This window comes from Dipteris shenzhenensis, chromosome 4 (assembly GCF_047967505.1).
Source record: "Dipteris shenzhenensis isolate YYH24624 ecotype China chromosome 4, Dip_SZ_1.0, whole genome shotgun sequence".
NCBI lineage: Eukaryota > Viridiplantae > Streptophyta > Polypodiopsida > Gleicheniales > Dipteridaceae > Dipteris > Dipteris shenzhenensis.
In genome coordinates, this window is record NC_141599.1 from 20,496,141 (window position 1) to 20,508,788 (window position 12,648).

Consider the following 12,648-nt stretch of genomic DNA (forward strand, 5'->3'; position numbering starts at 1 on the left):
GTATGAGTAGTCTTGAGAACTATAATCCTTGAGTGATATACAGTTAGATAGAGAGAGAGAGAGAGAGAGAGAGAGAGAGAGTCTATTAATGTCCAGGGCAGACCACCAAGTCTATGGGACAACAAAAAACCAGCTAGTGCGTCCATTCAGGAGGGCACATGGTAGCTTGCAAGGAGTGCATAAAGTAGCTCATTAATGCTAAAAAAGCTTGCGAGACCAAATTTGAAAACACCCATGATATGGAAACTTTATTCTAACTATGCTAATACATCCATTCAAACTATCTCTATTCTACTCTTGATTAGTCATTTTCCCTCCTCTTTGTTCATGTTTTTCTTACACTATGCTTATGTTTTTCTTCTAAACTAGAACTATGCTCATGTTTTCCTTCTAATTCAACCAACTTTGACTTCCAAACTAACTCTCTCACTGTGTTCTCTCTTCCAAAATGTTTCACCTCCTATCTCTATTCTACTCTTTGACTTCCAAACCAACTATTTCTATTCTACTCTTGATTAGTCATTTTCCCTCCTCTTTGTTCACGTTTTTCTTACACTATGCTCATGTTTTTCTTCTAAACTAGAACTATGCTCATGTTTTTCTTCTAATTCAACCAACTTTGACTTCCAAACCAACTCTCTCACTGTGCTCTCTCTTCCAAAATGTTTCACCTCCTCCATGTACTCAAAAAACGCATTCCCGCCATCTTCTAGCACCTTGTTTCAAACTATCTCTATTCTACTCTTGATTAGTCATTTTCCCTCCTCTTTTTCATGCTTTTCTTACACATGAAAAAATGTCTTAGAGAAAACTTTCGTCCAAGCTCTATTCGCCCCTCTTCTCTCCTATTTCATTATCACTTTCATTCATCCGTACATTACTACTCTCTTCTTAGAAACCAAAGGTGCAACTTGATTCTTTGCAAAAGAAGTACGAAAAAAGGGTGTTTTATCATTTTTGCCTCTTTCTCTACCTTATTGGAGCATAGAGAATCAAGTTCACAAAAAAGAACACATAGTTTCAAGGTAATGAAGTGATTTTGCATTGAAAATTATATCTTTATTACATTTTTGTCTTACGATTCGTCTATATGTTTGTTGCAAAAAGGTAGAAAGGAAGAGAAGATAGAGGTGGATGATAGTTAGGGCCATAACATTATTTCAACATGATATTTAGAGAGAGAGAGAGAGAGAGAGAGAGAGAGGCGTTAGAACCAAAGGTGCAACTTAATTCTTTTCAGAAGAAGTATGAAAAAGGGTTGTTCTATTATTTTTGCCTCTTTCTTTATCTTATTGGAGCATAGAGAATGAACTTCAGAAGAAAGAACATATAGTTTCGACATAATGAAGTGATTTTGCTTTGAAAATTGTCTCTTTATTACATTTTGTCTCACAATTTGTCTATATGTTTGTTGAAAAAAGGTAGAGGAAGAGAAGATAGAGGTGGATGATATTTAGAGCCATAACATTATTTTGACATTTTGTCTCTAGTAGAGGAGCGACAGAGAGAGGGAGGGAGAGGGCTGGAGAGAGAGAGAGAGAGAGAGAGAGAGAGAGAGAGAGAGAGAGAGAGGGTGGGGGGTGGGAGGGGAGAGGGGGGGGAGGGAGGGAGTATAATTTATAGAGAGAGAGAGATGATTATTATGTTTATTTATGGTTTCCAAATGATTAACAACATCTCTCTGGGACAGGGACTATGGAGATGGAGAATGATTGATATCGAGGTAATTTGGAATTTGTTATACTGAAGAACATCAAGGATGAGCATGGGGAATGGATTTCTCAGCTCTACAGAAAATATTCATGGATAACAATGCAATTCACTAATCGTGGGTGCTATAAAGTGGCTTGAAAGGATTCACTAGGCATCTCCAAACATTGTAAGGAAAGAATCGTTAGTCTCTCCAATGTTGGCTCTTTCCCACGGCTTCCACAGGAAGAGCAGGATATTCTCAATATGCAGGGTTCTGAGGCCTTTTGTCACCTACAGATATATCGGTGTTGTCATTTGTAGCATAAGCGTTGCTTAGGACCTCGATTCGTATTCCGATGAGAGACGTAGGCTTAAGTGTGTTAAGCAAACATAGTGCATGCATGTGTGAAAGGAACGTGCATCATCATGGTTGGGGTAATAAGGCTTTCGCCTTGATTGGGGGTTGAAGGCTTTAGGAGGAGTTTAAGGGTTCGAGTGAGGTTTAGGGTTTAGAAGGAGGTTCCAAGAGGTTCTAGAGTTTAGAATAGGATCAAGGGTTAGAAGAAGGATCCAAGGTTCAGGGTAGAGTACATGGTGGAAAACTCGTCTCCCTCGTAGATCATGGAGGTCAAGGGTTGACGAACTAAGGGTTTAGGGAGAGCATAGGAGTGGGAGAGGAAGAAGGATGTAACACAACTACATCAACACCCGCCCTTGCGGGGGCAGACACCAGTTGCACCTCACCAAATCTGCATGCAGCTACACTCTGGCCAACTACACCTCTACCAATGCTAGCCAAATCCACATACAACTCCACTGCGGCCAATGCCTCCGACCATCCTTTACCCCGATTTCCCCCCTGAAATTCAAGAAATCCCTTCGACTCCTCCACAACACAACATGGCCAAGTGCCATCGTGATGATGGGGATATTGGCCTCGATGCAGAGGGGAACAATTTCTTTAATCGCAACAATTCTCACAACAATAATAACAATCAAGGTAGACGCCCCCTGGGCAAACTCGAACTTCCCAAATATAATGGTAGGGGCGATCTAGCCTGATTCCTCTAGCATTTTGATGCTGCATGTCGAGTAGGTGGAGATCAATCCAATGAAACCAAGGTGGCTTGGTTTCCCATGGCCTTAACTAATGAAGCGTCAGAATGGTACTTAGATCTCCTAGTGGAAGAAAGAGCCACATGGGACCTGGTGCAAACTGAATTCAAGAGGCGCTTTCAAACGGAGAGACTACAAGATGATCCCGCTCTCCAACTAGGCAAGCTCAAACAAGGTCTTCGAGAAGATGTATGCACGTACCTGGGAAAGATGAAATGCTTAATTTCCAAATGTGAACCATGCCCCGATGCAAAGTACCTCACAACCTGGTTCATTTTGTCTGAATCACAATTCAACAAAAAAAATGTTCGAGTAAGGAAGAAAATCCACGAAGACATGAAAAAGATTAGCAGTGACGAGATGTTCATTGCTGCTCATATGGCAGCCATTGACATCGAGGATGGCATGACTGACTCTGACACTAGCAGTGATGATGGAAGATCCAGTGCACGAGATAAGTACTCTAAAAAGGGCAAATCCAAGTCCACTGCTAAAACGTCTAATGAAGATCGCCTAGAGACATGATCATGAAGCTAAAAGAAGAAATGATGCAAGCCATGGAACAAAAGCTTCACATGTCTCAACCGCCACCCCAGACTTATCCACGGCGAGAAAATGTATGGTGCCCACACTGCATGGCTAATCATATAGCAAATGAATGCTCGGTCCTAAGAGCCAGGATCACTACACAAGCAAATCCACCACCAAGGTTGTGGTGCCATATTTGCATCGTTGGTGGCCATTATGAAAATAGTTGCATCTTCAACATGCGCAACAACCCACCTCGACATCAACAATACCAATCGGCACCCATGCCAGTGTACAGGCAATCGGTACTTGCATAAGTGCCCCTAGCTCTGAGGCTGAATCATGTTCCCGTTCGGACACAAGTCCCGCAATTACTCAGGAATCCAAATCCACGGCCATATCCAAGAGCACCAAATCTAGCTCCTCAGGCAATTCCAATACAACAAGTGCAAGTTGAGGAAGTGGACTCGCCATTCGAGTATGAAGCCGAGTACCCAGTGTACTATGTAGAAGGTGTAGAAGGTTTAATACCAGTCTATGCAAATCAAGTTCGACCCAACACATATCGAGCGCCAATCAAGTATGGCATAGGCCATGCCTATATGGATTGTCCCATTAAAAATAAGGTCCCACAATAAACTGAGGCTAAAAACTGAGAATAAGCCTGACGTCCCAATTGGCATTATTGGGGTGGACCATCAAAGTATGGGGCCGGCAAGCATAATATCACAACCTGTGAATGTAATTACACGCCAGCAAAAAGAGGCCACCAAGGACCCTAATATTCCAATCCAACCAACTTGACTTCTTCACAAGAAAGCACAAGTGCCTCTACTGCCGCCAAGCAATGAGCAGCCAAGCTCATCCACATCAGCTCCCAAATGCAGAAGTGGACAAGGCTCGATTTCAAGCACTTCAACAATGGGTACAAAAGGAACAAGCTCAATTTGAGGTTGAGAAGCAAGCGCAAGATCCAATCCATGACTTGGCCCCACCGAGTATTGATATTGTACTCGAGCCTCTGTTCCAACAATGAATCCACAAGATAATGTACCCACACGCCAACCCACCCCGCCGTTGCCAAAAAAGACGACTGAACTAAGCGCAAAAGTTTATGCACATTTGGTGATCAAACCCACAACCTATCTATAGACGCCTGTGCGCTCTACCACCAAGACACACACATGCTTATGCACATAAGTGGCATATTCTTATACATATGCTTATAGACACTTATTCTGATCACTCCAGCATCATGAAAAAGTTCCGATGACATAGGGTCCCGCCAAATCCACTATGAACAAAGCAAAGACCCCTAAATCTATCATCAGGTGTCACAGGTAGGTGGTTGCTTTGACAAGTATCTCGTACTAGATACTCTCTCACTTGTCTATGCATATGCTACTTCTTTGCTTTTTATAAGTATGTTATTAGTCTGATTCGCAGACCTCCATATGTGAATGTTATCTCTGATCCTCTAGTGCTTTTATGTAGTCCCATAACGTAAATGATATAGCCACCTATACTTTATTCAAGGCGATCGGTTGCCTAGAATGCTTTGTTGTCACTACTCTTAAGTATGGTCACTATAGAAATTCAAAGAGAGATAGAGATGAAGATTGAGACAGATGAGAAGGGTAAACCTCGATATGCCATATTTCAAAATAGGGTGTTTACATAGTTCGAATCACTGAACAGCATGTCTTTTAGACTATCTGTTCATGATCGTTAATTCAATAAATACAATTAAATGTTAAAATTACATTTCTTTACACCCCCTTAATGCTAACATTTGATTATTGATTCTAACTAGACCTAGTCTTTCACAACAAGCTTCATGCTTGGTTGTAGGCAGAGGCTTCGTTAAGGTCCATAGGTGTGTGTTCAAGCTTCAACTTCTAATCTTCTACCATAGCTTCATGCTTGGTTGTAGGCAGAGGCTTCGTTAAGGTCCATAGGTGTGTGTTCGAGCTTCAACTTCTAATCTTCTACCATTTCCCTGATGAAATGGTACTTCAAGTTAATATTTTTTGTCTTTTCCAAATGCTTGGGGTTGCCGGCCAAATATATACAAGATTGGTTGTCACAGTAGATATGTAAAGGTGGCTTTGGAATTATCTTTAGTTCTTCAAGTAGCATTTGGATCCACAAGCCTTCTTTGGTAGCAAGAGCAACTGCTACAAACTCACCTGATGATAGATTTAGGGGTCTTTGCTTTGTCTGTAGCGGATTTGGCGGGACCCTATGTCGTCGGAGCTTTTTCATGGTGCCGAAGTGATCGAAATAAGTGTCTATAAGCATATGTATAAGAATACACCACTTATGTGCATAAGCATGTGTGTGTCTTGGTGGTAGAGCGCATGAATGTCTATGGATAGGTCGTGGGTTTGGTCACAAAATGTGCATAAACTTTTGCACTTAGTTCAATCGTCTTTTTCGGCAACCGGTGGGGTGGGTCCTAGCCTCTTCAATGCATGAGATAAGACAAAATGGAAGCCCCTAGATTTATCCCCTGGCACCTATGATAGTGCCATCACGTAGAGTTGAGTTACGAAGGAAGCTTTAGTCACACAAAAGGTCGATGGAGATAAGGCCAATAACAGCCAACCAACATATCAATGGAGCACGTATTTGAAGCTTGGAGATAAGCTCACGTCCAACATGTATAGAGGCTAAGGTAATAAAGAGTATAAACACGGGATCCAGACTCCCTTGGTAGCAGAATAGAGAGCTTTGTAGGTATGTTATGGTAATGTTGTAGAAGAGGGAAGCTCAGCCAGAGGGAGATCACGGCAAGTGAGGTGAAGCATAGGTGGAAGAAGAGGTAGAGTAGCTATGCGAGTAAAGGAAGATCCAAGAAGCGACATTGCCACCATAGGAGCTTATCAAAAATAGCTTATGCCCACCGCTTCACCATAAGGTTGCCAGTAAGACCCTTGTCACCACTTAATGTCACATGTAATAGGCTAGGATCCATAATTAATACCAATATGCCTAGTTTTCAATATTTTAATCACATTTTTACCATTAAGAGTCACTAATTTCCAACCCTCCGATGCTAGAAAACACTAATGTAGAACCTAAAACTTTTAAGTTTATGCAGAGTACTTCCATTTGTCATGGGACACCAAGCTTATAAGTATAAATATTGGGAAAGAAGAAATTTCATTTTAAAAGTGGAATCATAATTTTGTCACTAACTGGAACTAATGGTTTATCGGTGTAATGTAATTTTCTTGTGAACTTAGTATCATGTATGAATCTTCTAGTTACAAGGTTGAGTTAGCATCGAAAACCACATTCAAGTTACAACTTATGCCATTAGTCTAATCACATTATCATAGGATATCATATAGTTGATATATAAAAACAACCATACCCAACAAAGTAAAATTTTACAAAAATTCCATGCCACAATCAAGCTGAAAGAACAATCTTATCCAAGCAAAAACTCTCCGCAAGTCATTAAACTTCCTAATTGCCAGTGTCCATGAAACTCCTGAAGTAACGTCCTCAGGGAATTATTACAACACTCAAACTTCCATCAAAGATCAAACCGTCCTACATATACCATTACAATAAGGGATGCTCCAAGGGTTCCTTGCAGTAGTAGCAGAAACATTTATTATAAAATCAAACCACTCATACATCCATAGCCTTCCCATGAGCTAACTAATAACAAAACAATCCAAATAAATCCAAGGCAGGTGTATACAAAATATCCATGCAACAATCCTAGTGATAGCCACCTTTCCTCAAGTAGGATCATCAAATAGATACCTCATCATTCACAGTGATGGCAACTTGCATAGAACATACAAGGCACATCACAATGTGAGCATCACTGACCCATCATTTAAACCACTTGCGACTTGTAAGTGTGACTTGGTAAAGAACAAAAAAGTTGCACTCACACGTGTGTGTGTGTGTGTCTATGCATGTGTGTGCGCATGTGTGTGTGTGTGTGTGTGTGTTGTGAGAAGGAGTGTGTGTGTTAGTATGTGTATGTGTGTGTGTGATTATGTGCATGTGATGATGGCATACATGTGTAAGAGTATGTGAGAATGAATAATAGTGTGTGTTCTGGCAGAGATGAGTGTGTAAAAAACTATGTGTGTTGTACAGTAGATGTGTGTGTGTGTGTGCACGCATGTGTGTGCACATGTGCATGTGCAGAGAGAGAGAGAGTGAGAGAGAGAGAGAGAAGGGGGGGGGGGGATTGGAGGATTACACATCATCATGATAATGGGCGGTAAGGGTTTGGCACAAGGCTACAAAACCTAGATTTTCCTACCATGCATACTCTCCATAGCTCTTTCTATTGTGATATTTTCAAAGAGGAGAAAGCATTCTAGCACATTCTTTAGAGGGATGATTACAAAGAATGTGCAAGTATTGCAATTACCTTCATGCACTTACTTGCGATTAGTCTCCCATATGGGCACTTTAGCCTAGGATAAATTCTCTATGCCCTTGGATGTGAACATGGGCTTCATGCTTAAGGAGCTCGTCCATGTAGCATCAAAGCGACACATAATAACTATAGTGCTTTGCTAGCTGAATGTGGAAGCATTGTAGGGATGACCCATTTGAGAGCAATGAAATGGATTACAGTGGTTCATGAGTCAATATCATGTCGGTGTGAAACAATGCAGATGTGATTTATTGTGATTATGTGTGATTGACAGAAAAATGGAGTATGATGTGCAGGTGCTTACCTTCTTCATACTGATGTTGTTGGTCTATTTTTATGACTGTTCTTATTGAGAGTTGGTGTTGTACTGTATGTCCCTTGTGAAACAATAGAGCTAAGGTTTTTTTTTTTTTCAATGCTAGTTTTGAGACATATTTGAGATGATTATTATTTATTGTGTATTGTTTCATTTTAAAACTTTTAAACTATACAAGTTGCCTTGCATGTGGGGAGTTAGAATAGTCCTTCCCAGACATCAATAATATGATGGAACGTGCTATTCCCTTAGCATATTGTTATTTTTAGAGCCTTCAATTGTTGCATTCTTGTTTTAGCTTCAAAATGTTAAAAATACTATAAACCTTGTACATAATCATGAACTTATGAATTCATTTAACAAAACGCATTTTAAGTGTACATTTGATATTAAAAAACCCCCAAAAATAAAGAAATCCAAAATTTTTAAATAATAATGTGCAATGTAAAACTAGAGTACATCACCCTAGCAAGTAGGAACAACATGCACAAAAAATCTTACTTTTACCCATGGTGTAACACCCTCATATGCTATATTGATGTTAGCCTTGAGTTAGTATCAAATGAGGTATCAATATTAATTATGGGCGACCTTTATGTAAACAACTGCAGAAGTAGAGGTCTTTTGTATGTCCAGACAACGATCTTTTGCACATGTCTATGTCCAGAGACTGTGCCTCAAAGAATCCCAACCTAGATGCCTTTGAATCACTCATCTCCTCACGCCAGAGGATGATAGGATGATATGGTGTGGCTTGTCATGTGTACACATGCTCTTGTTTTGTTTTTTTTGTTGGATTTTTCTTAATGAAGATGCTACGGCTCACGTGCCATTGTAGGCCATTAATACCCAAAACAAAAAGCCCAAATAGACAGGGGTCTGTTGCTCCTTCAATTTCCAACTTGAATTCCCTTCACTTAGTGGTGTGGGATCCCAATTTCATGGTTTTGAAAAAAAAATGGCCATCCTCTGGATTCAATTATGGTCTTCTCCATTGTTGCATTATGCAAAGCGAAACCCTTGCTCATTGTTTTATCACCATGCTTGCCTCTACCTCCATCCCTGCCATCACCATCACCTCCTCCCCATGAGTAGGCCACCAAGTCTTTTATAGAAACACGTAGCCATAAGTGGGCAAAAGCTACAGGACAACGGCCATCACCTTGATCTTGAGTAGCTTTTGTGAAAACAGCCTCGCTGAGGGGAGATTTGTGTTGCAAGGAGTGCCATGGCTGCACCCTCTCCAACCTCTTGAATTTTGTTCTCCACCCCCATTTCTTGAATTTTATAGGCCTTTGTCATGAGAAATTTGCCTTAGCTTTGGGGGATTTTGAAAGAAATATGAGGAAAGAGCATAGCGCCATGGGACTTGTGAGGAATCTTGCTTCATGGATGCTTGATTTTGCTTCTTCCAATGATCAGAGAGCAGTTTTGGAGCTTCCACACTTGGGGTTGTTAGCATTGGGCATCATCTCCTTGGTTCGTCAGTCATGATCCCCTCCATATGTGAGGCCTATGGGGACAACTGAAGGGGCCCGTGGTCATGTTGATTTGGTGTCATCTCTTTGTGCCATCATCATCTTGGTCATGGACCACATGGTCATGGTCATCTCATTCATGAGGAATGCGGCATGAGACATGCCATGTAGTCCCTAGTGCTCACGTAGAGCCTAGGGAGCTCATTGCTTGGTCTAGGGTGCCCATCGTGGGATAATAGGGGTCATGTCCTTGGTATGGAGGTTTCTAGCCTAGCCAACCTATTGTACTCTTGGCCAATTTGGGGTTTTCCCCCTAGGGCTAGCTGATGTGGTTGCTACGGGAGCCTATATAGGCTCCCCCCCCTTCCATCACTTCTCACTCATTCTCATCGGTTCTCCTCCTCTCCTCTCCCCATCATGAGAGAGAGAGAGAGAGAGAGAGAGAGAGAGAGCCACCCCCATAGCCTTTGGCATGGGCTCCCCCATTATGGGGTCTTTTTGGCTTATTCCCCTTCTCATGTGCCTACCCAGCCATATTACGATGGGTATGCTCACGAGACTTGCAAGATTATGAATTCTCCATAATAGCAAGCATACTCAAAAATTTCAAGTACTTAAAAACTCACGAAATTGAAAGAGAATGAATGCATTGGTGGGTGCAATCCTCCCCCCATGGAAGCAGCTCTTAGTCCATCCTGCATGTATTTTCAATTATCCAAGGTTGTCACAAAAAATTGTGAGAGAGAGATCTTTCTCATCACCATGAGAAATGAGGAAAGGAGAGCACGACATGCTCAAAGGTAAAAAGTAAAGGCTTTTGCATGTCTTCTTTTCCTTAAATTAACCTATGCTCCACGTAAAGGGGTGGATGAAATAAAATATATTCACAAGCTTCTTAATTCTCAAATCAAAATTGACTCTCTCAAGTATAATCCTTATTCTTATTCCAAAATGTAGGAATTTGCTAACACGCCATATGATATCCAAAATAAATTTGAAAACTTGCACTGGTCATTGCGTGCATGGCATTTATGTCAACGAGCTTCAAGAATGTAAAAGCATGGAATATTTAATCACATTATCTACATAATTATCAATGCTTACAAATCCTTAAAACTAATGCTCAAGACGCACAGTGCAATCTTTGCACTCCTTGTGCAGTGCGATCTCTTTGCACTCCAAGAACGAAAGAAATGCAACACATGCACTTCACAATTCCTGGCCTCATAGTCACTCATCGTGACTCATGACGGTGTGACCAATGCACTCTTGTCGCAACCTAGTGTCAGTGTGCAACTCATGCACGACTTACTCAGCCCTGTGAATATGGCTCTCCAAAAATACTAGGTTTTTACAATTGTAAATACTTATAATTGCATAAATAAAAGATTAAATTTCCATAAATCCTATTCGCGTAACAAGCCTTTAAGGAAAATAAGACATGCAAAAGCCTTTACTTTTTACCTTTGAGCATGCTGTGCTCTCCTGTCCTCATTTCTCATGGTGATGAGAGAGAATGACATGCATCTATCTCTCTCTCACACACAATTCCCGATCTCATAGTCACTCGCCGTGACTCATGATAGTGTGACCAATGCACTCCTATCGCAACCTAGTGTCAATGTGAAACTCATGCACGATTAACTCAGCCCCATGCACATGGATCTCCAAAAAGCTGGGTTTTTACGATTGTAAATAGTGATAATTGTATAAACAAGGTGGGGATCCCACTAAGGCCCTTCCTTTTGGAATGTCATTATAAGTATACGTGTAAAGTAGCACAATAAATATTTTGAAAAACTTGGAAGGAAAGGAAAAAGAAAAAGCAAGTAAAGGTGAAGCAATCTGGGGAAAGGTAGATAAGTGAAAGAGAGGAGAGGGGTGAAAGATGTGTGTGTGTGTGTGGTGGATGGACCATTAAATATAAGTACAAATGTGGCCATTTTGGCAAGAGACCCTCATTTACATAATATCACATGTTTTTAATAAAGGTGGTCTCATACAAGAGAAGAGAGGCTCCATCTCTAGAGAGAAATACCTAACAAAAGACAAAGGCATTTAGGACCTCCACAAGATGACAAAAACTTAACCCTAACAACACATTAGGAGCACATTAAGAAGCCTTAAACAACCACAAAAGCAAAACTTAAACGGGTCAAATTGACCTAAGGATTGAAAGAAGTGAATTAAGTGGCAAGTTCATCCCTTAGAGCCTTGCAAGGCCAAAAAGAAATACCATCTCAAAGACTTCTAATAAGCATCCAACCACAAGAAAGAGTGCCCCAGTTTATTCAGCCATATTAAAAAAGAAACATCATACCACTCTACATACATACAAACATAGGTATGTATGTTTCTTTTAAAATTTATACATATAAAATGTACGCATATAGACATACATATGTACATACATGCAGGTATATAGACTTCACACACATGTGCACACACACACACACACACACACACACACACACACACATGCATGCACACACACACATACAAACATACATATGTATGTATTTATGTATATGTATACATCTAGGTGTGTACATGTGTGTGTGTGTGCGCACACACGTGCATGCGTGCATGTGTGTGTGTGTGTGCACACACATGCATGCGTGCATGTGTGTGTGTGTGTGCGTGTGTGCATGCGCACGTGCACATGTGCATGCATGCAACATGGATTGTTCTTACATGTACTGAAGCTAGAGCTTACTTATCTTCTTATAGATTGGGCTCTATACTGCTAGGGTTTTGGCACTCATCCATTACGCTTGGCTGATGTCACAGTGGTGGCCAGTTTGTACAAGGTTTTGATGCCTTCACCTTGGATTTCAGATTGGAGGAATTAGATTTGGTCTATGGATTGTAATTCCAAGTGGTGGCATAAAATATTGGATTAGCTTTGGTCCTACAAGCTTCCTCTTCACCAATAGATTTTTTTGTGGGAGGTGATGCTCGGGGTTATTCCATTTGGGCAACTACTAGCACATAGACATATTCTCTTGTTGTTTGTCACAAATGTCTAGCTCCAAGGGAATACTTGGTCCATGTTTTTAGGTTTTGCACTATGACTCGTGACTTTTTACTTTCTATAGCAGCAT